We start from the raw sequence: 26036 nt of genomic DNA, 5'->3' as shown, positions 1-26036 counted from the left end.
ATCCGACAGCGGGATGATGACATTTTGCCTCGTTCTGGTTTCCGAGTCAGGCGGGAAAACCTCTGGTAGGGAGGTTCAGTAAGGTTCAGATCTCAGGGATCCGAACCCGCTCATCTCTAATCATAATATATTTAATATACATTAAATCTTATTATAATAAAAGACAGTATACTATACATATGTACTTTCCCTCTGCCTCTAGTCCATAACCCCCTTTATGTGAATTGGGGTACATTTGCTTGGAGTTATCCAATACCTGTGTACCAAACCAGCTGCTGACTGCAAGAATCCTGCTGTCCTTGTCTCTGTACTGCACCTGGAGAATCTTGTCTTGCTGAGTATCTATCCTGCTGCTTACTATGGGACCCCACAGACTCTGCTAACTATACATTGTGCTTATTGGAACCACTCAGGTTCCAGTCATAGGGATCAAACCTGACAACAGGTTTTAACTTCCTAAAAGGACTATGTGCTTTCCTGCCATTCACATTTTCAATTCTGTGGTTCTAAACATGACAACCATCGTTCACTCCTTTTCTGATCAGCTGCCAACTCTAGTTTTAATTACTACATCCAAAAGAGAAGGATTAGGTCAATAAGAGGGAGAAATAAAGTTACAGGGGGCAGAGGCACACTCTGGGATTAATTGTGGGTCAGATGCCCACATAGGTAGTGGAGGGGGGGCAAAAGTCTGTGTGTGGAATGGAATGAGATAAAAGCTCACTTGGAGAGTGAAGAGAGAGCCAGAAGCACACAAGGAGAATGGAAAGGGACAGAGGCACAAGTGAGAATAGGAGGAGGCTGAGGCCCATGTGAGGTGGTGAAAGGGAGTGCAGAGGCACATATGGGTGGGGCAGAGGCACTGATGAGGAGGTGAAGCAGAGACAAGCTTGTGAAGAGGAGAAAAGTATATTGCCACTACTAAACTATTTACAAAGACAGAGGTGGATACAGAGACAGACACACACTGGTGGGGAAGGAGCAGAAATCTGCAGACTCGGCGGGTGAGATTCCCATTGATGACATACTGGATATAAACACAATCTAGCAGTGCTATGCAGTATTAAAAAATATATATGGATGGATTGCTTTAGCTGCAAAAATAGGTTTTATTGATACACCATGAATATAAGAATACATGAAAAAAAATGAATAAAAATGTAAACACATAAAAAATACATGTATTGTGCACCTCTGCTCCTAGGATCAAATATAAAAGTCTGGTCCTATAAGGGCTTTGCACTTAGATTTAAATTCTATTCTCGTCAGGTAGGCTGTTGTAAAATGAGCAGTTATATTTACCAGTCCACCATTAGCTTAGGTGTCCATTGTATATCGGCGTGGTGATGGATGCGAATCTGCTGGAAATTGCTTCACAAGCCTCCTTCCATTTGTGAAAACAGTGGAGCTATTTGGAATAAAGTGCAGTGCTGGTTCGGACAATTCTTGTAAAAATCCTAGGAGTCTTTTTAAGGTGCTGGTGGGGTCCTCCTTACATGTTTCGCTGCTTGTCCCCAAATTGCAGCTTTGCCATTGATGACGTGTGCTGCCCTGACTGTGTATTGCACAAGAGGACCTATCATAAAGGAAGCCCAGGAGGAGCTCTGGGGTGAAGACATATATTTGAAAAAAATTAGATGCTTGAGCTGGTGGTTCCCTGATTGAGGGAGGTCCGGTGAATGGGCTACCTGTGCCTCCCCATAATATGTCTCCTCCAGTTCCAAATGTGCCCCCCCCCACCACCACCTCAATACTTTGCATCAGTTAATGGGACTTCCATGCTGTGGTGAGGAGACATTATGAAAAGAAATGTGCACTTGCGGGTTGCAGGTCAGGCGGTGGACTCCCTACACAGTCCGGGTCCCTAACATTTGTACAAGCTGTATCCTCTCTGGTGGCATCACTGTCCTGTGTAACTGTATTCTGTATTAAGAGGTAATCTAGGGAGTGGAGTGTTCATATGTATTTAGTATAATATTGTGACATGGTGAAAGTACCAGATAAATGAGAATTATCATATCTGTTGCTATGCATATGTATGGCAGGAATCCAGCTTCATTATTTATTTATTTTTTTAATGTTAGAAACATAAGTACACAATCAAATATTGAACATGTCATCAAATCAACTGGATTTATTCAGAGACAGTCCTGAGTGTACAGGATTTGTACTAATGTGGTATCAGTAAAGTCTTTTTCCACATTATTCATATAACAGAAGCAAAAAATCCCCAGATTACACTACTTAGATGAAATGCAATCTGGTGTCAGAGCAGCGAGGCAGAATAAACTACCAAGAAAATCAAGGCTATGTCAAGCACTGCTGAAAGTATTCTAGGTCAGATCTAAATGGCTGTAGTTCCCCTGCAATTTACTGAACTTCAGGCTTTTTCTTGCATCCTTTAATTATAATTTTACTTTCTGTTTGCACGTTATTATTAGTAATATTATTTTTATTACTACTATTTCTTTATTTATAAATTTAAATAGAGCCAAAAAACTCTGACTCTTTTTTTAAATTGAGTACTATATGATTAATAACAAACAGAATAGAGTAAAAACTATTATTTATCTGTTCTTTTGATTCCACCAACATATTCAATTTACTTATGTAATATACAATTTTTTTTTTACAATACCTACACCCAGTGGTGCAAGTATGCGGGTAAGCTCGGGTACAGAGTACCCTTAAGAATTTGCCACACACTTTGCACCCGTGACAACCAATACCACAATTATAATGTGCCACAAAGCAACAAGATCATGGTACTTGGCAGCATGACGGCGCCTCCCACTTTGTCAGGGTTACTGGGAGCGCGATGGTGATGTCATGACATCAAATCATGCTTCCTCCTCTTGCGGCTGTGGCTGGCGTGAAGAGAGGAGCCTGGTTGCACTTTCGCAGCAGTGCAGCTGTTTCCATTCACTCGGCTCGTGTGACGCATCGGCACCGAGCGGCTTTTGTTCTACACAGGCTGGGCTGCTGGGCATGTCTCTGGCTTCACTGTGTGGGGTCATTCATTTCTAACATAATGTGGACACTACTATATATTTCTATTATTATATATTTCTATTACAATGCGGACACTACAGTACTATATATTTCTATTATTATATATTTCTATTACAATGTGGACACTACTATATATTTATATTATTATCAGGCAATACTTTATATTTCTATTATACAAGGACACTACTACAGTATATTTTCCTGTTATAATGGAGGCATTACTATATATTGTTATTAAATTGGGGCATTACCATATATATTTATTATACTGGGGGTGTCACTATATATTTCTATTATACTGGAGGCATTACTATATATTTCTAGTCTTGCCTTCAGAGTGCAAAGAAAAGGGGCTGTGTCGTGTGGCCATGCTGCTAGTGTCATGTAGCCACTCCCACTAGTGGCATGTGACCACGCCCCCTCACAACACATGACCACGCCTATTTTTCGGCACTCAGTACCAGTAGGAAAATATTTCTACTTGCACCCCTGTGTAAGTCTCATTATATCTTTATAAGTATTTAAAGGTGGTAACACACTAGAAGACTCACAAATGATGCAAAGTCATCAGCAAAGAGACCCTGCGGGGGTGCCGGCATCAGCAAGTGCATACACGCTTGCTGATGCCTGCATCAACGAGCAACAGTGGGGTGGGCAAGGCTGAGGATGTCCCTGATGACGTGTGGGAGTGCACATCATCAGCGAAATAGTGCATACACACAGGACGATATCGTCAATTATGTGTCCAAATTGGGCACATCGTACACAATATCGTCTAGTGTGTACACACCTTAAATTAACTACAGCACCTGTGTTTACTTATTCTCAATGTATTACTGGTTTCATGTATACAATGGTCATTGGGTAGGTCACTTTAGTTTAATTAGTGCAATAATTTGTTCAATTTTAAACTACAAAAATAATGTAAATGTGTGCTGGCCAAGCTGCAGCTTTGAGCATTTTAATAACTATATCATTGCTAAGACATTTCTATCTCAAACAAGCAATATTTAAGGAGATACTGTGATTTTCATAGTATCAGTATCTTTAAGCTAAGTCAAAAATCCCCTATGACATCCTCTTTTTCATTATTCCAGTACTATTAGCATTCAATTGTGTTCATCTGGAAGCCTATAGCGCACCTCACTCACCATGACTACAGAATACAACTAATAGCTAACCACCCTATTTGTGTGTCTCATATACTGTAAACTTTTGTCCTCCTTGAGTATAACCAATCCAATTGTATATTACTTTTGTCTACGGGATCCGTTCAATTTGCCGGCTGTTGGGATCCCAGCGGTCAGGATGCCGACACCGGAATCCCAACAGCCGGCAATGCCGCCAGCTAGAATACTGGCGTACAGGGGCTATTTCCATTCTTGGGTGTCCACGACACCCATAGAGTGGCAATAGAGCTTTTGGCAAGCGCAGCACCACCAAACCCGCAGCGCGGCAAGCAAAGCTGCGGATGCTGCTTTTGGGATACTAACAGTTAGCATCCCGCCTAGCGGGATTATGTATGTAATCCTTGACTACCTAGCGTAGTAACTCCATCTCAGTCCAGTATATCATTTTTTGTTACTAGTGCTGTGCATGAAAATATGGATGTTATCCTGGTCCTTGCTAAGGTGGCCACACTCAAGCTGCATATGCCTGGCAAAAACAAATATTTTGTCACTCACTGTGAGCAAAGATTCATGGTTTTTAATGATTTTGTAAGAGGGGGGGGGGGGCTGGATTGCACACACTAACTAAACATAATGAGAGATGCTATCATCCATGCTTAGACTTGAAGTGCCACCCACACAAATAAAGAATTCAAGCGCAATCTCCAAGCATTACTAATCATTGTAATAAATTCTGTAATTTAACATTGAGTAAAATTAGGCGCTTTGCATAATTTTGGCCAAAAGTACTGTATGGGCCTACCCACCGTGTCCAGATGACCTCATAATCATGTACATCTCTAACTTTCTATAGGTTCAAGCCCAGAGCATGGGACACACCCAGGCCAGCCCAACTAATCCGCCCCAAGGCACCACACTAGTGAGAGATAGCAAGTAAAGTGTTGGAGGGTGTTAAATATGTAAAAAGCATCTGCTATGGGTACGAGATAATAAAAGTGTTAAAAGTGTTACATTGATTAAAAAAAACAAATAAGGTGCTAGAGATTGTTAACATTAAGTGTTACATTGTGATGCCCAGCCACACCAATCTAGGGGTCTCCACGCCCCAAACTCATCCCCATTACTGACATACTATATACATTCATTCAGGTCTTACCATTCATAGTGCTTTGTTTAAAATGCAGTCTGCAAATGCAAGGATTACTAATTAAAAATACCCAGGGACAGTTACGGAGGTTTGCCAATCCAAGCTGAAGAAGACTCCACCTTCAAAGGTACAGACATATGCACAATATAGAACATGCGGGGTGGGGGGGGGGGGCAGGACTGCACACCCTAATTAAACATAATGAGAGGTGCTACCATGCTGAGACTTTTAGTGCCGTACACACAAAAGAAGAATGCAGGAGAACTCTCCAAACATTACCAATCAGAATAAGTGTAATGAATTCTGCAATTTAATATTGAGTTAAAGTAAGGTTCTTTGCATAATTTTGGCCAAAAGTATGGGCCTACCCAGTTGACCTCATCATCCGGTAGATCCCTAACATTCTAAAGTTTCAAGTCCAGGGCATGCCTTGGGGTGGTTTAGTTGGGATGACTTGGGTTTATCCCATGCTCTGGACTTGAAACTTTAGAATGTTAGGGACCTGAAAAAAGTAAAAAAACAAGGGCACCCCCTAGTGCAATAAAACAGAAACTCCAAATGCAGGAAAAGGACTATCAGCGAACCCATACCATGCATATAATAATATATCGGGTTCGAAATGGTTTGCTGGCGGCCGGGATACCGGTGGTCAGCATACCGACCACAGGATCCTGGCATCAGAATGCAAGTGGGGTGAGTGCAACAGAGCCCCTTGTGGGCTCACTGCACTCGTCGTGCCGCGGGCTCGGTGGCTCACTGCACTTGCCACAGGTTCTAATCCTACTTCATGGGTGTCGTGGACACCCACAAGTGGGAATAGACCCTGTGTGCCGGCATTCCGTGGTGTTGCATTGTGATCATTCAGGATTCCGGCATCGGCATGGTGACATACAAATAGACATACATATTGTGATCCAGCCAAAATGATGCAAAGAACCTCACTTTTACTCAATGTTAAATTGCATAATTTATTACAAATTTTCTAATTAGTAATGTTTGGCGAGTGCTCCTGTATTCTTTGTGTTAACTGTCCTTGTAACAACTAGACACTCATTTGGCATCATAGTCCACGTGGGCAATTCAATGAAATGCTATGGCCATGATGTGCTAATGTGCACTATAGATGTAAAACTAGCATGTACTATAATGGGCAAATATGTGTACAGCCAAACATTCAGGTGATTTCTGTAATGATATTGGCCTCCAATATTACATCACAGTAGAGGACATCTGAAGATCTTCACCAATTCATGTAACCTCTAGTTTGATAGCCAGCCTCGCTAATTTCTGTATCACTGGTACAGTATATCATTTATCTGGGCCCTCTTGAATGTCACTTTACAGTATCTTGGAAACAGTATAAAAAATCCTATGGTGTAGAGTATAGCATTCCCGGGTTTTGACTTACTCAAAAACATTGAACTGTTCCTGGATATAAAATAGATATTTGAACCATAGCATCAGTATACTTCTCTACTTGATGCTAAGAGCTGATATTTCAGTAAGGTCTAGATTTATCAATCCTTGAAGAGTGATTAATAGCACAGTGATAAAGTACCAGCCAACCAGCTCCTAACTGTCATTTTTCAAACACAGCCTGTGACAGGAAGTTAGGAGCTGATTGGTTGTTACTTTATCACCGTGCTATTTATCACTCTCCAAGCCTTGATAAATGGGGGCATAAGTATTATTATTATAATTACTATTATTGAGGGATGAAACATTTTAAATGACACCTGCTCGTCAAGCAGAACCATAGCTCCAGTTAGTTGTGTTTCCTTGTTTGCTTTACAGTATCATGAAAAAAGGGGTCAGTGTGCTAGTTACTTGTTCTATTTCACCGGTCACAATTGGTGAGTACCATTACTAGGAGGAATCAGAGAAGATATGTCTGACACATGTAAGTAAATGTAGTTTTTGCGTTGTTCTTTCTCTTTTTTTTTTTGTCTGTTTGTTTTGATTTAGTCCAGATTTCTTATGGATTTAGGAGAGTGATAATATGCTTTATTTTTGGTGTAGTATGGTATGCCGGTGGCCGGGCTCCCGGCAGCCAGCATACCGGCACCGGAATCCCGACCGCCGGCATACCGACAGCTGGGCGAGCGCAAATGAGCCCCTTGTGGGCTTGCTGCGTTCGCCACGCTGCGGGCACGGTGGCACGCTACACGTGCCACGCTATCTATTCTCCCTCCAGGGGGGTCCTGGATCCACAAGAGGGAGAAAAGCTGACAGTATGCTGGCGGTCGGGATTCCGGCGCCAGGATGCTGGTCGTCGGGAGCCCGGCCGCCGGCAACCTGAAGACCACCCCTTTATTTTAGCAAAGGACTTTTAAAAACGGTGCATGTGTTTGTTTGTTTTTTATTGTTAGGTACTTTTGTGGAATTGAATGTTACAGAGGCCCTGGCTGTCAGGGTTGCTGGTGCTTCTAGTTTGTCTGCATTACTTTCATTAGCTCTCTCACTGAGACAAACCTAGTGTCAGCAAGGTCCTAATATATTACTACAAATGAAATGAAGCATATATACTGTATTAGGGATTTGGAATGTATTTAAAGCTTTGGCATCGAATATGAAATATATAAGATAGAAAGATAAAATGCAATCAGTTTAATTGTAACACTGTTAGAAATGCAATATGATTATTAGTCATTATTACAATTCATTCCTTTCAGGATTAAAAAAAAAAATAGATAACTGATTTGTTATTGACCTGAAATTGTTGTGGAAATTGCAATAACTATCATTCTATTTCTGTCAAAGAAATTGTAAAGTTTCCAACTGTATCTGGCATGGTGGATTTCCTATTCCTGTTCATCATCTGTTGTACGTTGAAGCCAAGACGTTGTAGTCTCTTCTCAGCAAGTAATAAGAAAAAGAATATAAAAATGTTGTAAATAAAATGATAAAAATAGAGAACGTTACAGTGTACATTTTATCAGAATATTATATTGCGTGTTTTATAGGATGTTGATTATCTGTCAAATTGCTATCCTCTGTTAATTGTTATCCTGCTCCATATAACATGATTGAGGTTAGAGACTGTGGTATGTGAGACATGCACATCAGACATTCATGTATAAGACAAGTTTAGTCATTTAATGGGCCATAGAAGCCCAATGTTTGTGTTATTTTATTGATACTGTAGGTAGGTCTTATTAATCACAGGCCGTGCTTAATTGGAGTCAGAATAACCATTTTTTCTTGTGCAATTAAATATTATAAAATGTGAGTGTAATCCCAGGGTTATTTTCATATTAAGAGGCTTACACTATCGTTCTGCCAAAATAGACAAGGAGTTAGGACTGGTTATGCCAAAGAGTGGGTTTACATTTGTAACCCATGTCACAAGCCTGGCGAAAAGGAGAAATGTAGCTGAATCATTATATGTATCAGTTGTTTACTTCTAGTAATTAAGGGATACATTTTGCATAACATTTCCAAGATACAGTATGCACATCCGTATTTATTCACTCAATGTTGTATGACCCCATTAGCCAAAAGGCCAATAAGGTATTAACTCTGCAGCCTGTTTTGTACTTACCTTGCAAATGTTAACATTTATAATCAGATTGGATTTTTCCATAATACTATTGGCTAGATAAGCTGTTCAACTACATTAGAGTCAGGTGTTTATTAAGCATGTATTAAAAGGAAAAAGTGGTTCTAAATGTGTACAGTGTGTTGCTTCTATATAATACCATATGTGGTAATAAATATACTGCAGGTATACCAAGGTGGGCTATTCTGAAGAAAACCATTAGCAGTGGAAAATTCCCAGTTTATGTAAACATGCCTTACACAATCTGCAGCAATAAAGCACTCAACAGTCATTTAGCATGAAAACCTGAAACTAATTTAAAATGAACACCTGTCTCATATTTGTGAAAAGCAGTTCATTCCACCGAAGACTGGTCTCTCTTGACAATTACGCGTGACAGATAAAAAAAAGTTATATAATATAAGCAGATAGTTCCACATTTCCCTCATGTGTTAACAACATGTTTAGCAAGGTATACAATGTAATGACATTATTTATGCTTAATTATCTTTAAGTTGTGCATAGTTCATACAATTATACCACTTTTTAGACCAAATGCCGAGCTCCATCCTGGATCACTGAACATGGGGTTCATGCCATGTCACAGCAGCTTGAAACCCGAAACTGCGCAGGCTGTCCCCAGGTTATTGTTGGGCTTCTCCACTGCTACCGCTTGAAGATTACATCATCTCCAAACTCTGGTAAGCCAACTCTCCATAGGGCTTGAACAGGACCCAGGTTGGATGACCTGCGTTACCCGTTCACACTGCCCACGTAACCCAGGTCCTTCCCAGGACTAACCCTGCACTCTTTCATCCCGAACTGCGAGTTGGGTTAACCTGGCAATAACCTGAGTTGAAGCAGCAGTGTGAAAGGAGTATTAGCTAACAGAAGGTTAAGTTGAAGTGCTCCTCTAATTGAGAACACAACAAACAAATTGTAGCAGTTTGGCATCCATCTCGGAGACTGATATATGTCTACTGTATATCTATACATTGTATATATAACCTAGAGGATCTACCAACATGCATCTGCAAACCTCAAAAAGGCTTGATGTTATACACAATAAGACAAAGTTTTCTATATGCATTACCTCAGCAGAAAGTTCAGATATCATGAATTCATATATCATTAGTTCTTATATAGGGCTCTATTCATTAATCTAATCAGGGCCAGATTAAGGTTTGTGATGGCCCCAGGGTAACAAACTTGTGGTACCCCTACCAACAAAAATGTCAAAATGATATACTGGTGATGTTATTTAAAAGAATTAAGGGGGTCATTCCGAGATGATCATAGCTGTGCTACATTTAGCACAGCTACGATCATTCACACTGACATGCGGGGGGACGCCCAGCACAGGGCTATCCCGCCCCGCATGTCAGTTCCGGCCTACCACCCCCCAGAAGTGCAAAGGCATCGCACAGTGGCGATGCCTTTGCACTTCAAAAGTAGCTCCCGACCAGCGCAGCTTTAGCGTGCTGGCCGGGAGCTACCCTTAGCTCCCTGGCCCGCAGCGGCTACGTGCAACGTCACACAGCCACTGCGACCCGCCCCTCGTTTGGTCCTGCCACACCTGCGTTGGCCGGACCGCGCCCACTAAACGGCGGCCAAACATCGCCATTCCGCCCCCCCCCCACCCGCCCAGCAACCGCGGCAGAGGCGATTGTAGCGGACTGACGGCCTTCGGTCGTCTGGCATGCGCCGGTGCACTGCGGCACCAGCGCATGCGCAGTTCTGACCTGATCGCACCACTGCGATAAACTGCAGCGTGCAATTGGGTCAGAATGACCCCCTAAGTCTTAGTACTACCAACCCTATACATTGTAGTGACCCAGTACACATTATGCCACACAGAAACCCCAGTTCACATTATGTCACAGTATGTAACTATGACTTTGGGCCCCTTGGGTGACCACTGCAGCTGCCGTGTTGTTTATCCATCACTGCATCTAATTGAACTGTGGTACTTAACGTTCTGTAGCACAGCATATCTTTGCAATATAGAATTAAGTACCACATCTACTGTACATGTATTTAATAATATTATACCCCCCAAGAGAAGTGATTCAAAACAACACTTCTTCTGTGGTCTAATTTAACCTTGTACAGTCAGGGTCCCGCTGACTTGAAGTTCGCCGGCCATTTTTTCTTTTCTTTAAAATTTTTTTTTTTTTATTGAAGCAATGAGTGATAGAATCAGTATAAGAAGGGACCAATCTGCCCAAGTAAAGCATTACAATACAAGGAAAGCTACAGAGAATACTAGAGAGAAAATTAGGAAACATTCTTGGAAGCAAATTAAACAAGTATACAATCATACATACTCATATCTTGACAAAACATGCTCAAATGCATCAGAAAGCTATAGGGAATAATGATCCCCGGGCATTCTTTCTATAATTAGGGTTGATATGTGCATGGCCATGCTAAAAGCAATTAGAAAAAGGAGAAATTCTCCAAGAACATAGCTGTACTCTGCATGGGTGAGCAGACAGCTCGCACATGTGCCAAAGAATCACCAGGAACTTCAGGCATGGTAAATATATGACACCATCCTCATGCCATTGTTTTTATCTCAGACTGGTAAGAGTAGCTTATCACAGTTTGATAAATTGATTCTGCAATACAATGCACAAATAGAGGAACCGCAGGAGATATCTCTGTTTAAATAGGGAGAACCACTGATCACCCTTTTTTCTGGCAGAAATGCAACAAGGGGGTAAATTTACTAAGATTCGTATTTTCCCGTTTGAGTCAAAGTTCAATCACGAATGACATCGAAAGTGTAAATATGCAACTTTTTGAATTGATTACGACTAATTTACTAAGCTGCCGTATTCTGCATTTTCGGGTTTTCCGATGTCGATGTCATTCGTTTTTTTTGGCAGTGTTTTACGTGAGTGACTTGTAAAACACTGCCGACTTTAATACAATGAATCTCGGCCGGATCTGAGAGATCCGTGCTGGGCTTCATTGTGCACCTTGTAAAAAAATAAAAAAATGTTTAAATGTAAAAAAAAAATTGCGTGGGGTCCCCCCTCCTAAGGCAAACCAGCCTCGGGCTCTTTGAGCCGATCCTGGTTGCAGAAATATGGGGAAAAAATGGACAGGGGTTCCCCCATATTTAAACAACCAGCATCGGGCTCTGCGCCTGGTCCTGGTTCCAAAAATACGGGGGACAAAAAGCGTAGGGGTCCCCCGTATTTTTGAAACCAGCACCGGGCTCCACTAGCTGGACAGATAATGCCACAGCCGGGGGTCACTTTTATACAGTGCCTTGCGGCCGTGGCATCAAATATCCAACTAGTCACCCCTGGCCGGGGTACCCTGGGGGAGTGGGGACCCCTTCAATCAAGGGGTCCCCCCCCCAGCCACCCAAGGGCCAGGTGTGAAGCCCGAGGCTGTCCCCCCCATCCAATGGGCTGCGGATGGGGGGCTGATAGCCTTTGTTCAAAGTGAATGATATTGGCCCTCATTCCGAGTTGTTCGCTCGGTATTTTTCATCGCATCGCAGTGAAAATCCGCTTAGTACGCATGCGCAATGTTCGCACTGCGACTGCGCCAAGTAACTTTACTATGATGAAAGTATTTTTACTCACGGCTTTTTCTTCGCTCCGGCGATCGTAATGTGATTGACAGGAAATGGGTGTTACTGGGCGGAAACACGGCGTTTCAGGGGCGTGTGGCTGAAAACGCTACCGTTTCCGGAAAAAACGCAGGAGTGGCCGGAGAAACGGTGGGAGTGCCTGGGCGAACGCTGGGTGTGTTTGTGACGTCAACCAGGAACGACAAGCACTGAAATGATCGCACAGGCAGAGTAAGTCTGGAGCTACTCTGAAACTGCTAACTCGTTTGTAATCGCAATATTGCGCGTACGTCGGTCGCAATTTTAAGAAGCTAAGATTCACTCCCAGTAGGCGGCGGCTTAGCGTGTGTAACTCTGCTACATTCGCCTTGCGAGCGAACAACTCGGAATGAGGGCCATTGTTTTTAGTAGCAGTACTACAAGGCCCAGCAAGCCTCCCCCGCAAGCTGGTACTTGGAGAACCACAAGTACCAGCATGCGGCGGAAAAATGGGCCCGCTGGTACCTGTAGTACTACTACTAAAAAAATACCCCAATAAAGACAACACACACACACCTTGAAAGTATAACTTTAATACATCCATCCACACCTCCATATACACATATTTACCTTATGTTCCCACGCAGGTCGGTCCTCTTCTCCAGTAGAATCCATGGTGTACCTGTAGAAAAAATTATACTCACATAATCCAGTGTTTTAGGCTCCTCTGTAAATCCTTTTGTAATCCACGTACTTGTAAAAATAAAAAAACGGATACCCGACCTCGCACTGAAAGGGTACCCATGTTTTCACATGGGTCCCCTTTCCCCGAATGCCTGGAACCCCCTCTGACTTAAGTCCAAGAAGGTTCCATCAGCCAATCAGGGAGCGCCACGTTTGGCACCCTCCTGATTGGCTGTGTGCTCCTGTACTGTATGACAGGCGGCACACGGCAGTGTTACAATGTAGCGCCTATGCGCTCCATTGTAACCAATGGTGGGAACTTTCAGGTCAGCGGTTGACCGAAAGTGACCTCACCGCTGACCACAAAGTTCCCACCATTGGTTACAATGGAGCGCATAGGCGCTACATTGTAACACTGCCGTGTGCCGCCTGTCAGACAGTACAGGAGCACACAGCCGATCAGGAGGGTGCCACAACGTGGCGCTCCCTGATTGGCTGAAGAAACCCACTTAGACATCAGTCAGAGTGGGTTTCTGGCATTCGGGGAAAGGGGTCCCATGTGAAAACATGGGTCCCCTTTCAGTTCGTGGTCGGGTATCCGTTTTTTTATTTTTACAATGTACGTGGATTATAAAAGGATTACAAGCAGAGGAGCCTTCAACCATGGATTATGTGAGTATAATTTTTTCTACAGGTACACCATGGATTCTACTGGAGAAGAGGACCGACCTGCGTGGGAACATAGGTAAGTATGTATGTATGTTGGTGTGCATGTATGTATAAAAGTTATACTTTCAAGGTGTGTGTGTGATGTCTTTATTGGGGTATTTTTTTAGTAGTAGTACTACAGGTACCAGCGGGCCCGTTTTTCCGCCGCATGCTGGTACTTGTGGTTCTCCAAGTACCAGCTTGCGGGGGAGGCTTGCTGGGCCTTGTAGTACTGCTACTAAAAACAATATCAAACACTTTTCACAAAGGCTATCAGCCCCCCATCCGCAGCCCATTGGATGGGGAAGACAGCCTTGGGCTTCACCCCTGGCCCTTGGGTGGCTGGGGGAGGGGACCCCTTGATTGACGGGGTCCCCACTCCCCCAGGGTACCCCGGCCAGGGGTGACTAGTTGGATATTTGATGCCACGGCCGCAAGGCACTGTATAAAAGTGACCCCCGGCTGTGGCATTATCTGTCCAGCTAGTGGAGCCCGGTGCTGGTTTCAAAAATACGGGGGACCCCTACGCTTTTTGTCCCCCGTATTTTTGGAACCAGGACCAGGCGCAGAGCCCGGTGCTGGTTGCTTAAATATGGGGGAACCCCTGTCAATTTTTTCCCCATATTTTTGCAACCAGGGACGGCTCAAAGAGCCCGAGGCTGGTTTGGTTTAGGAGGGGGGACCCCACGCATTTTTTTTTTGAAAAATTATTACATTTCCCACCCCTTCCCACTGATAAACATGCACGGATCTCATGGATCCGTGCATGCCTATACAAACACGGGGAAAAAAAAGCAGGTCTGTTTTTTTTAGCACTTTTTCACGATTTGTATTTTAGCACGGCAGTGTTTGGCTATTGTCGGCAGTGTTTGTGTTTTGCACTTTTTAGTAAATGACCGATTTCTACCAAATTGCAGGCGTATTTGACCGATGGTGTATTGATTCGTGATTTTTTCCAAGGACTTCCAAAATATTACAAATGCCCTCATCACTGCCGTGATTTTTGCTTAGTAAATTACCGAGATGACACTTTGAAGAAAAAACGGCATCTCGGTCAAAATCGGGACCTTAGTAAATATACCCCCATGGTGTTATCATCAGTGCTTGATAAATAGACCCCATAGTCCTAACTAGAAAGGCAGAGATTATCCCATTGTTCGAGACAATTTAATATGCAAAAAACATTGCTTACAGTCCAGGGTGTGGCTTCATGGGGCAGGGGTGTGGCCACAAAATAATACCAATTCATATAACTGTGCACAGTAGTCTCCATTATTCAAATTACGACACACAGTAGTGCCACTACACCAGATAGAGCTCCTTTTACACCTTACGGCGGACAGATTCCCCTTTTTACACATTGCAGCAGACAGAGTCCCCTTTTTTTACATATCAGGTAGCATCGTCCCCCTTTTTTACACATTAGGTAGGCAGGGAGCCGTGCACTCACCCGTCGGCGTCCTCTTCATGGGAGTGCGGGCGGTCATGGCAGTGGCGGGGGATGTCCATGAGCGAGTGACGGCGGTACAGACCCGGCGCAGTTGCTGCCGCCAGTCTGTTCAGCTTCGTCCAACTGGCTCCCGGCATCCCAGGTGCGGCTTCCTTCCGCGAGGAGACACGTCCCCGGCCTGCGCTGCCCCTGACTTGTACTGCTGCTGGAGTCGAGGAGAGGGGGGTAGCGGACGGAGCACGGCAACACAGACAGCGCTGCAGGCTATAATGTATTAGCAACGATGTGTCTGGCATAGATGTAGCTGTGCGCAGCGCTATTATATATTATAGCAGGGAGCGAGGATTTGGCTGCCAGTGGTGGTGGATGTGGATGGTGCGCCCACAGCGCAACTGTGCTGTATGCGAAGCACCATCTGCCCAAACCTAGTTACGACACTGAACCGCAGCATGTGCTCCCCCATATTGTTTTTTGGCACATTTAAAAAAAACTAACAATTACAGTGAGGGGCATTTGTGTCCAGCAGTGTAGCTGGTGCCTGGATGTGGTTATGAGCAACCCATGCAGTGCATTACAGAGGTAGGCTATAGGGCTCCCATAGTCTACAGGAGGTGGCACTCTGTAGCACCACTGAATCATGGAATGACATGCGGGGCATTACCTTGGAAGATGGATCAGACACCTAGCGGACTTCACTTCCTGGAGCTGAGTTCACCAGTGAGAGAAATGCACTGCCCCCCAGTGTCTGAATGAAAAGCTCACTCCCTGCAGTGGAGCAGCTAACAGCAGCAGCCGCCTCTCCGTCCACCCCCAACTCCGGCTCCAAGCTCTTTGCAGGACCATTTCTTCTCCTGCTCAATGGCCTAGCAGGCTGTAAATCCGGACCCGCCATGGTCAGATCACGTGACCGTGGCTGCAGCCGACAATCACGGTCAGATAGCAGCCGCGGCTAGAGCCGCGTAAAACACTAGACCACCAGGGCTGTCGGTGGAGGCGGCCCGGAACACTTTGTATTGGAATGAAGCAGCCAGGGTTGACGCAGGCACCCTGCTCAGTCTGTCACTGCCACACTACCAGGTCAGGGCGGCCAATCGGGGGCAAGGCGCATGATGCGCTCTTATCAGAAGTGCGCTTTGTGCAAGGCACACAGTGCACACACCTAGTTACGGCACTGTGCTGAGCGGTCTCTGTTAAGATTGCTCAGCACACATCTCCCCCGTCAGTACCCCCCCTTTACTCTTATACCTCATTGGCAGTTCCTTTTAGTGTATGTTGAATCAGTGCTTAGACTTAATAAGTGAAAGGGGGCCATCAGCTGGATTGTGAGTAGACTATTAAAAAGTCAGTATGCATGCTGTGTTATATGAAGACATGCTAGTATTAGGCCCCCATTTATCAAGCCCTGGAGAATGCTATGGAGCACGGTTAAACTACCAACTAATCAGCTTGTAGCTTCCATGTCACAGGCTGTGTTTGAAAAATGACTGTTAGGAGCTGGTTGGCTGGTACTTTATCACCGTGCTGTTTATCACTCTCCAAGGTATAATAAATCTGGGCCTTATAGTTAAATATTTGTATCAAATTTTAAAAGAGGATAAATGCTACCTTCTAATGCTCCTTTTTAAGCTGTCAGGGCAAAGTCATTAAAGCTATTGTTTGATATTTCACGGAACAAGTGATTATATGTTGGCATGACTGGTCCATACTTTAAACATAACTATAAAAAGCGAAAAACAAATCTGGTCAAAGTTTGTCAAGTAACAGATTAGTCATATGCATTTTAAACACTACAACACATTTTGTCAACAATTGCAAAGATGAAAGCCAGAAATATATTCAATGCAAGCATCACTGCAGAGGGAAAAATAACCTGTTTGCTGACATGAAGAGTTTATAGGATCTGTGCCCAAATGTGTTTACACACAATAATCAGAAAACATTAATATTGGCTTTGTTCTTATATATACTGGAAAGCAAACATTTATCCAAATAAAACAATTATGGATACAATTCCTCCACACCAGAAAATGCTGGCACAGTATACACAAGGCAAGCATAATATATAAACATTAAACATTTTATATAAGTGACATAAAATCAGTGTCGGACTGGGGCATGAAGGGCCCACCGGGGGAATGCAGTGATAGGGGCCCATACTTAAGGGCGTGGCCAGCCTACAAAGGGGGTGTGGCCAGCCTCCACAGAGACTTGAAATACACAATAGTCTAGTGCAGTGTAATGCAACATATCTACCATGCATAATACAAGTGCACAGTCTGGAACCTGATCCCTAGAGGAAGGAGTGGGCACTCAGGCAGTGGGGCCTACCGGTGGTTTCCCTGGTACCCCTGTGGGCCAGTCCGACCCTGCATAAAATACACAAGCATAAGCTGAAATATCTGTACATACATTGCAGAATTTCGGTGAGTTCTCCTGGGCTCTTGGAGGAGAACGCTACCTTCTCCAATCCCACTGACTTTCCTTGTCAAGTTCTCTAGTCAAGTGGGCAAAGTTTTTGTAAAACACCTGCTCTGAAATGAGTATAGTGCATTTTAGATGCACCTGTTCTTGTAGCTGAAGGGTTGTACCTGTGCTGTAATGTTACGTGCTCATTTAGGCAAAATTCAGAGAGTGTGTCAGCAGAACTGCGAGCTACGCAAAGTTGGCCAGAAAAGTAAATCTTCATGCTCTTAATTATTTCTGCATCAGCCCCCTAATATTTAGAATGTTTAAAAGTAGCTATTAATATACTATCTATGTTGAGATGTACATACTTGTGATACCAAATCTCTGGTCACTGGTGTCTTTGGGGCTTAGCCATGCCAGAGTTTTTCCTGACACTCCGAGAAAACGTCCAGTTACCATCCCCAAACATCGGCTTCCTGTCAATCAACTTGCATACACCTAGTGATCAAAAAAGTCACAGTTTTTTCCGCTTTTTGGCCTGGTGCATGCATACTACAATATTTATTCATACGCAATCAATTGATAATCGACCGGCTTGCGAATTCGCACAACAGCGATCAGGTCTGAATAACACCCTTAGTTCACTATTACAATAAGATGACAATATTTTAAAGGTAATGAAGCCTTGTGATACTTATTTCATTTCCAGTTTAATCTTGTTACTCAGGAAGTGTAACCGAACAATTATCTGCAAATCTAAAATGTTCTTTGCAAAATAAAAATGAATATGATTATCAATCTGCTAACTCAAACGTTCCAGCCATGTCTCAGATGGAGGGGCCATGCAGCATGTTTACCCTGTATTCAAAAATGATCTCCTTCATCAGGGGCAAACGCAGGATTTTTAGTGGGGGGTTTCCATTATATATAGGCCTTTCCAAACAAATACACTGCTCAAACAAATAAAGGAAACACTAAAATAACACATCCTAGATCTGAATGAATGAAATATTCTTATTAAATACTTTGTTCTTTACATAGTTGAATGTGCTGACAACAAAATCACACAAAAATTATCAATGGAAATCAAATTAATTAACCCATGGAGGTCTGGATTTGGAGTCACCCTCAAAATTAAAGTGGAAAAACACACTACAGGCTGATCCAACTTTGATGTAATGTCCTTAAAACAAGTCAAAATGAGGCTCAGTAGTGTGTGTGGCCTCCACGTGCCTGTATGACCTCCCTACAACCCACACAAGTGGCTCAGGTAGTGCAGCTCATCCAGGATGGCACATCAATGCGAGCTGTGGCAAGAAGGTTTGCTGTGTCTGTCAGCGTAGTGTCCAGAGCATGGAGGCGCTACCAGGAGACAGGCCAGTACATCAGGAGACGTGGAGGAGGCCGTAGGAGGGCAACAACCCAGCAGCAGGACCGCTACCTCCGCCTTTGTGCAAGGAGGAACAGGAGGAGCACTGCCAGAGCCCTGCAAATTGACCTCCAGCAAGCCACAAATGTGCATGTGTCTACTCAAACGATCAGAAACAGACTCCATGAGGGTGGTATGAGGGCCCGACGTCCACAGGTGGGGGTTGTGCTTACAGCCCAACACCGTGCAGGACGTTTGGCATTTGCCAGAGAACACCAAGATTGGCAAATTCACCACTGGCGCCCTGTGCTCTTCACAGATGAAAGCAGGTTCTCACTGAGCACATGTGACAGACGTGAAAGAGTCTGGAGACGCCAAGGAGAATGTTCTGCTGCCTGCAACATCCTCCAGCATGACCGGTTTGGCAGTGGGTCAGTAATGGTGTGGGGTGGCATTTCTTTGGGGGGCCGCACAGCCCTCCATGTGCTCGCCAGAGGTAGCCTGACTGCCATTAGGTACCGAGATGAGATCCTCAGACCCCTTGTGAGACCATATGCTGGTGCGATTGGCCCTGGGTTCCTCCTAATGCAAGACAATGCTAGACCTCATGTGGCTGGAGTGTGTCAGCAGTTCCTGCAAGACGAAGGCATTGATGCTATGGACTGGCCCGCCCGTTCCCCAGACCTGAATCCAATTGAGCACATCTGGGACATCATGTCTCGCTCCATCCACCAACGCCACATTGAACCACAGACTGTCCAGGAGTTGGCGGACCTTTAGTCCAGGTCTGGGAGGAGATCCCTCAGGAGACCATCTGCCACCTCATCAGGAGCATGCCCAGGCATTGTAGGGAGGTCATACAGGCACGTGGAGGCCACACACACTACTGAGCCTCATTTTGACTTGTTTTAAGGACATTACATCAAAGTTGGATCAGCCTGTAGTGTGTTTTTTCACTTTAATTTTGAGGGTGACTCCAAATCCAGACCTCCATGGGTTAATTAATTTGATTTCCATTGATAATTTTTGTGTGATTTTGTTGTCAGCACATTCAACTATGTAAAGAACAAAGTATTTAATAAGAATATTTCATTCATTTAGATCTAGGATGTGTTATTTTAGTGTTCCCTTTATTTTTTTGAGCAGTGTATATTTAGGCGACTTGCACCAAACGCTTAATCTTTGCATCAAATGCTTAGTTTGATTAAGCTTTTGGTGCAAGTAGCCTAAATATATTTGTTACTTGGAAAGCCTAACATTGGGGCGGAGTGCCGGCATCTTTGGTGTAATATATATATATATATATATATATATATATATATAATGTATACACACATATACAGAGACAAGGGAGGCACGGGCAGCAACACAGAGAGAGAGAGAGAGAGGCATGGGGTTAGAGAGAGGGGGGGGGACATGGGGAGAGAGAAGCATGGGGAGGCATGGGGAGGGGGAGAGGTGCATGGAGAGAGGGAGCATGTGGAGGGTTATGAGAGAGAGAGAGGGAACATGGAGAGTGGTGTTCATGGGGAGAGAGAGAGGAAGGGGGCATAGGAAGAGAGAGATAGTGGCATGGGGGAGAGAAAGTCAGCATCAGCGGCAGAATGAGGTGAGGTGCAGTTACCTGAGGTCGGGAGAAGGCTGCCCATATTGTGCAGTGGCTACAGCGGGCTCCTGCAACCCAGCAAGACTTAGGCTGGGTGGACAATGAAGGACAGGCAGAGCGGCGCGGGTGGAGAGAAGAGGATAGGCACTGACGCGGGACTCGGCGGCAGGTGGGAGGACAGTGCAGAGGGACGCGGGACTCGGCGGCAGGTGGGAGGACAGTGCAGAGGGACGCGGGACTCGGCTGCCGAGGGACGCGGCTGATGACGGCAGCAGGACAGTATAAGGGAGGAGCGCTGCCGCATTACAGGCACACTGTTGCCTGAGCGCCTCATCTTAGAATAAAATATATCTGTATCTTGGTCAGCTGCGCTGAGTGATCAGCGGGCGGGGGGGTTTCTAGGTACTCGGAACCCCCCCCTGCGTGCGCGTATGTTCATGTGATAGGCTTGACAGTTTCTGCTATTAAGAAGTATTTCAAGGTGCAGTTGGTTACTAAGCATTGTTAGTACCTACATGAGGCTATCATACTGGTCATAAGATGTATGACATGGTGCATGCAAACTGCACGAAAACCATTCTTCACTTAATTGAGCGACCATGCCCAAAAAATCCTGAAAACCCCTACTGTATATGCATTACCCCGGGTGCATGCAGAAAGGTGCCATTGTGATAAGGACAGGCTTTATTAGAAAGGTGGCAGAAAAGCGACGAGCGTTCCTGGGCGGTGACTGGGATGTGGCCTGAGGTGAGCGCTAATGGGCATGTTATGGCAGGGTCAGTGACAGCCACTGCCTTCTCAGATGCACAGCTGCTTCTACAGAGGCCATGTTCAGAGGAAGACATTGCACCAGGTGCAAATGCCATTGGTACATGCAATGGTGCGCCAAGAGTGGAGTGTCTAGAACCACTGGTGGTATTACTGCTTGCAGGGGTGCAGAAAGTTGTCTCCACTTTTGTCAGGACAGTCCCTATTTTGTAGAACAGTCCTGTCACAGGTGGAGGAATGTGATCTGCTGCAGTGTGGTCAGGTGCCAGTCCCAAATTGCATTCTCCCATTGCAGGGAGGAGTCATGGTATACAGGGTCATTGAGAAAGAGAATGGGCTCAGGCACTGGGGTCGTGACAAAATCATGGAAGCATGCTCACACTCTTTACAAAAATAATTTTAAAAAAATCTGGAAATCGTGTAGGGAGACAGGGAGAGAGAGGACTGACTGCCACTGCTCATTCCTTCCGCAGACCATCCGGAGTCAAGCACTCAAAATGTATTAAGGCATAAAAAAATGTTGCCATTCCAGATGAATATATACTCTTCTTAACTTATACATTTCTTTCTGTATCAGATTTTTAACAATCAAATGTTACAAACTGATCGCATAGATGCCTCTGTTCTGAGAGGTATTTACGGCATCAGTGGCTAGAGGAAATTATGATATTTGTTGTGCAATATTGAAGGATCCTGGGGTGCTTCCAGGTGAGTCGGCTCTATAGAAACACATGAATATATAACCCAAAGTGGGGCTATTATTATGTAGTAGAGTAATACAACATGAGTAGGGGCACCTTGATGTGGCAGGTGGCTTATCATAAATTTGCAACTGTGTGTGACTGAGTCTTCTGCATCATCACGTAGAGTGTATGGGGTCTATTTACTAAGCCTTGGATGGAAATAAAGTCCCAGGCAATCAGCTCCTAACTGCCATGTCACAGGCTGGGTTTGAAAAATGTCAGTTAGGAGCTGATTGGCTGGTACTTTATCTCTGTCCACTTTATCTCCGTCCAAGTCTTACAGTAGTAAATAGACCCCTATGTCTCTTTGGCTGACCATTAGCAGTGTGCTGGGGGATTCCGTGTTTGGATTTTTCTTGTGTCTAGATTAAACCCTCCCATACATAGTTCCACACACCTGCAATGGGCCAATAAAGTAATTAGTAGCTATCTGCAATTTTGTGTACACTGCTCTGAGAAGCATAAATGGGATTAGTATCTGGAGGGAGGGCTGATCTTTGTAGTGTCATATGCAGGTGTGCAGAGAGGTGGAAGAAAAATGTACTAATTACCCAGGCCCTGGCTTTGTATTTACAAATGTGTGTAATGTAGAGTGCATGTCTATTTTGCTGACCCATTACAGAGTGTCGGAGAGATTCTGTGTTTATTTTGTTCATGAGAGATATGTAAATTTGGCTGTTCTAATTGTTTTAGTATACAGGTTGAGTATCCCATATCCAAATATTCCAAAGTACGGAATATTCTGAAATACGGAATTTTTTGAGTGAGAGCGAGATAGTGAAACCTTTGTTTTCTGATGGCTCATTGTACACAAACTTTGTTTAATACACAAAGTTATTAAAAATATTGTATTAAATGACCTTCAGGCTGTGTATATAAGGTGTATGTGAAACATAAATGAATTGTGTGAATGTACACACACTTTGTTTAATGCACAAAGTCATTAAAAATATTGGCTAAAATTACTTTCAGGCTGTGTGTGTATAAGGTGTATATGAAACATAAATGCATTCTGTGCTTATACTTAGGTCCCATCGCCATGATATCTCATTATGGGATGCAATTATTCCAAAATACGGAAAAATCCGATATCCAAAATACCTCTGGTCCCAAGCATTTTGGATAAGGGATACTCAACCTGTATTTAGTTTATCAATTAGAAACTGGCAATGTGGCATTACGGTTATAAGTTAAGTAGTTAACAGCTTTTTTTCTTTTCCTAAATATCATATGGTAGTTTTACAAGGATCTGAATTTTGTATACAGTTTCCATGGTAAATGCCCTGGGGTCCCTATGATAAAAAAGGCATGTTATATACTAGGCACATACTGTATGTAACAAACAGGAATAGATGCTATATTGTAGCTAGGTCCCATACATGTGTGTTATTGTGCACAAGTGCATCTGAACTATAGTAATTCAGTTTGTTTGTAGAATGTGTTTGGTTTTAGATTGTACACAACAGCATCATTGTTTATATGTAAGACAACTGTACAGTCAGTATAGCAATTCATAAGATAATAAAAAGCAATATAAGTTTATACAAGGTTGATAATAAAGGTACAGATGTCAGACAGAGATTACAGAGGGTGCTGCTTGTAAGGGCTTACAGTCTACAGTAGAGGTTCCCATATTGCTGTCCCCAAGGCACCCCAACAGTCAAGGTTTTAGGGATATCCCTGCTTGTGTACAAATTGTATAATCAAATTGACTAATGTAGTAATTAAGCCACCTGTGTCTAAGCATGGATATCCTTAAAACCTGAACTGTTGGGTTGCCTTAAAGACAACATTTGGGAACCACTGCTCTTGAGGGAGGTGTTATTGGAACTGATAGTGCACCTGTAAGGAAGTAAAGGGAACACAACATACTTGCCTACCTTTGTATGCTATCCTCTGGGAGATCTGGGAGGGAAGTCCAGATGGGAGTAATGGGGGCATACACCATCAATTGCATCATCGAGGCACTACCCCATTTGACATAATGACTTACTTTATGGAATTTAACCGTGGTGGTTGGGCCACACAATTAATGTTGAATTATGCCACAACCTCTGCCCCAATTACTTCATTGGAGAAGTGGCAGGAGCTGTAAGGTTGCCTACTTAATTGGAATCTTGGGCGAACTCCCCTAAATTCAGGAGTCTGAAATTTCAGGAGAGTAAGCAATTATGGAGTGTTGTCAGGTGAATAATAGACTATGGCAGTGGTTCCCAAACTTTTTTGAATCACGGCGCCCTAGAGAATCAGAATATTTTTCACAGCACCCCTAGGCCAAAAGTTTCTTATTGAGAAATTCAGAAAAAAATATTAAATTAAGTAAATTGTGTTTATATTTCGTCCATAAGTTCAGTTATGTGGTAAGGGACAGGATTCGCTTCTGTTTGTCCACATATTTTTATGAATGAAAACCACAAGCACTGGTTTTACCTATTACAATTACCATAAATAATTAAATTTGTCCTATACCACCAACCCAGGGCACCCTGCAAGTGCCCCGAGCTATCCCAGGGTGCAGGGCACCCACTGGACTATAGTGTAAAAAATAAATGTTGGTTTTGAAAGATTGAAGATTTGGGGAAAGATTGAATAGTTCTTGGAGGCAGGGCTGAGAGGTATTATCAGAGAGGAGATAAGGCAGATGCAAGCGGACAAGTGAGAGAGCATCTTGTGACAAGGTCAGAGAAATATGAGAGGCAAATGATGGTGAGAAATATTAAGGTAAGACTAAGCAGCTTGAATTGGATTCTGTATATTAAGGGTTTTGGTAATGTTCACAGTAAAAATTATTGCACTCAATATTATTTAAAAAGATGTGACAAATATTACAGTTTAATTGACTGAACATGTGGAATCATGTTAAGGGTAGAGATGACCGGGTCCGGTTCACCAAGAACCGGACCCACCCGAACTTCATGATCTGAGCCAGGATCTGAGTCCAGCTTGAGGTTTTCCTGCCTCAGATCCCAAAATGAGGCAAAACGTCATCCTCCCACTGTTGGATTCTTGCATATTTTGGATTCTATAAAGATCCCACCATTTTCACGCCGGCTGTGAAACTCATATAGTGCAGATGTGCTATGTCCATCCAGGGTGGTGTGTCCATGCAGGGGTGCTCTGTTGTCCATCCAGGGGTGCTGTTTTGTCTGATAAGAGGCTACTGTGTCTGTCCAGGAGTAATCAGTGTAATATTTATACACATATTGCAACACTGTAGGTGTTACCGCAGTGTAATGTTCATACATGTATTGTGGGACTGTAGGTGGCACCGCAGTGTAATATTCATACACGTATTGTGGCACTGTAGGTAGAACCGCAGTGTAATATTCATACACTTATTGTGACACTGTAGGTGCTACTGCAGTGTAATGGTCGTAAAATTATTGGTTTGTTAAGCTGTGCATGTCCTGTTTAATATATACAGCATAAGGGTGGGAGGCCTAAGGACTATTCAATCTTGCACCTCTTTTCTTTGCATTATGCACTGTTTGGAGCATTGCTGACTGTCTTCTTGTAGAGTTGACAAACATTTTCATAGTTTATTAACTGCCACCCTGTCTGCCACTACAGTGCTATTCTGTTCCCTTGATGTGCCATTTTGGAAGTTTAAGAGCCACAGTTTTGTGTCACCCACTGCTGTCGCGTAGCTTAGTCATCTAGCTATCTAGGTGCAACCTTTTGTCCTAAACTGGATGAAAACAATATTGTGAGATGTGAGGTGGTCAAAATTGACTGTAATTGAGTGGAAATTCATGTTATTGAGGTTAATAATACCATATGAACAAAAACAGGCCAGTATTCTGTGATTTTAGCTGTTTTTATGATTTTTTGCAAAAAAAATAAAAAATACAGATTCAAAACCAAAACCCACAAGGGCGGTTTTGGCAAAACCAGATACAGATCCAAA

This window comes from Pseudophryne corroboree, chromosome 6 (genome assembly GCF_028390025.1).
Source record: "Pseudophryne corroboree isolate aPseCor3 chromosome 6, aPseCor3.hap2, whole genome shotgun sequence".
Classification (NCBI taxonomy): Eukaryota; Metazoa; Chordata; class Amphibia; order Anura; family Myobatrachidae; genus Pseudophryne; species Pseudophryne corroboree.
This window is presented reverse-complemented; position numbering follows the sequence as displayed.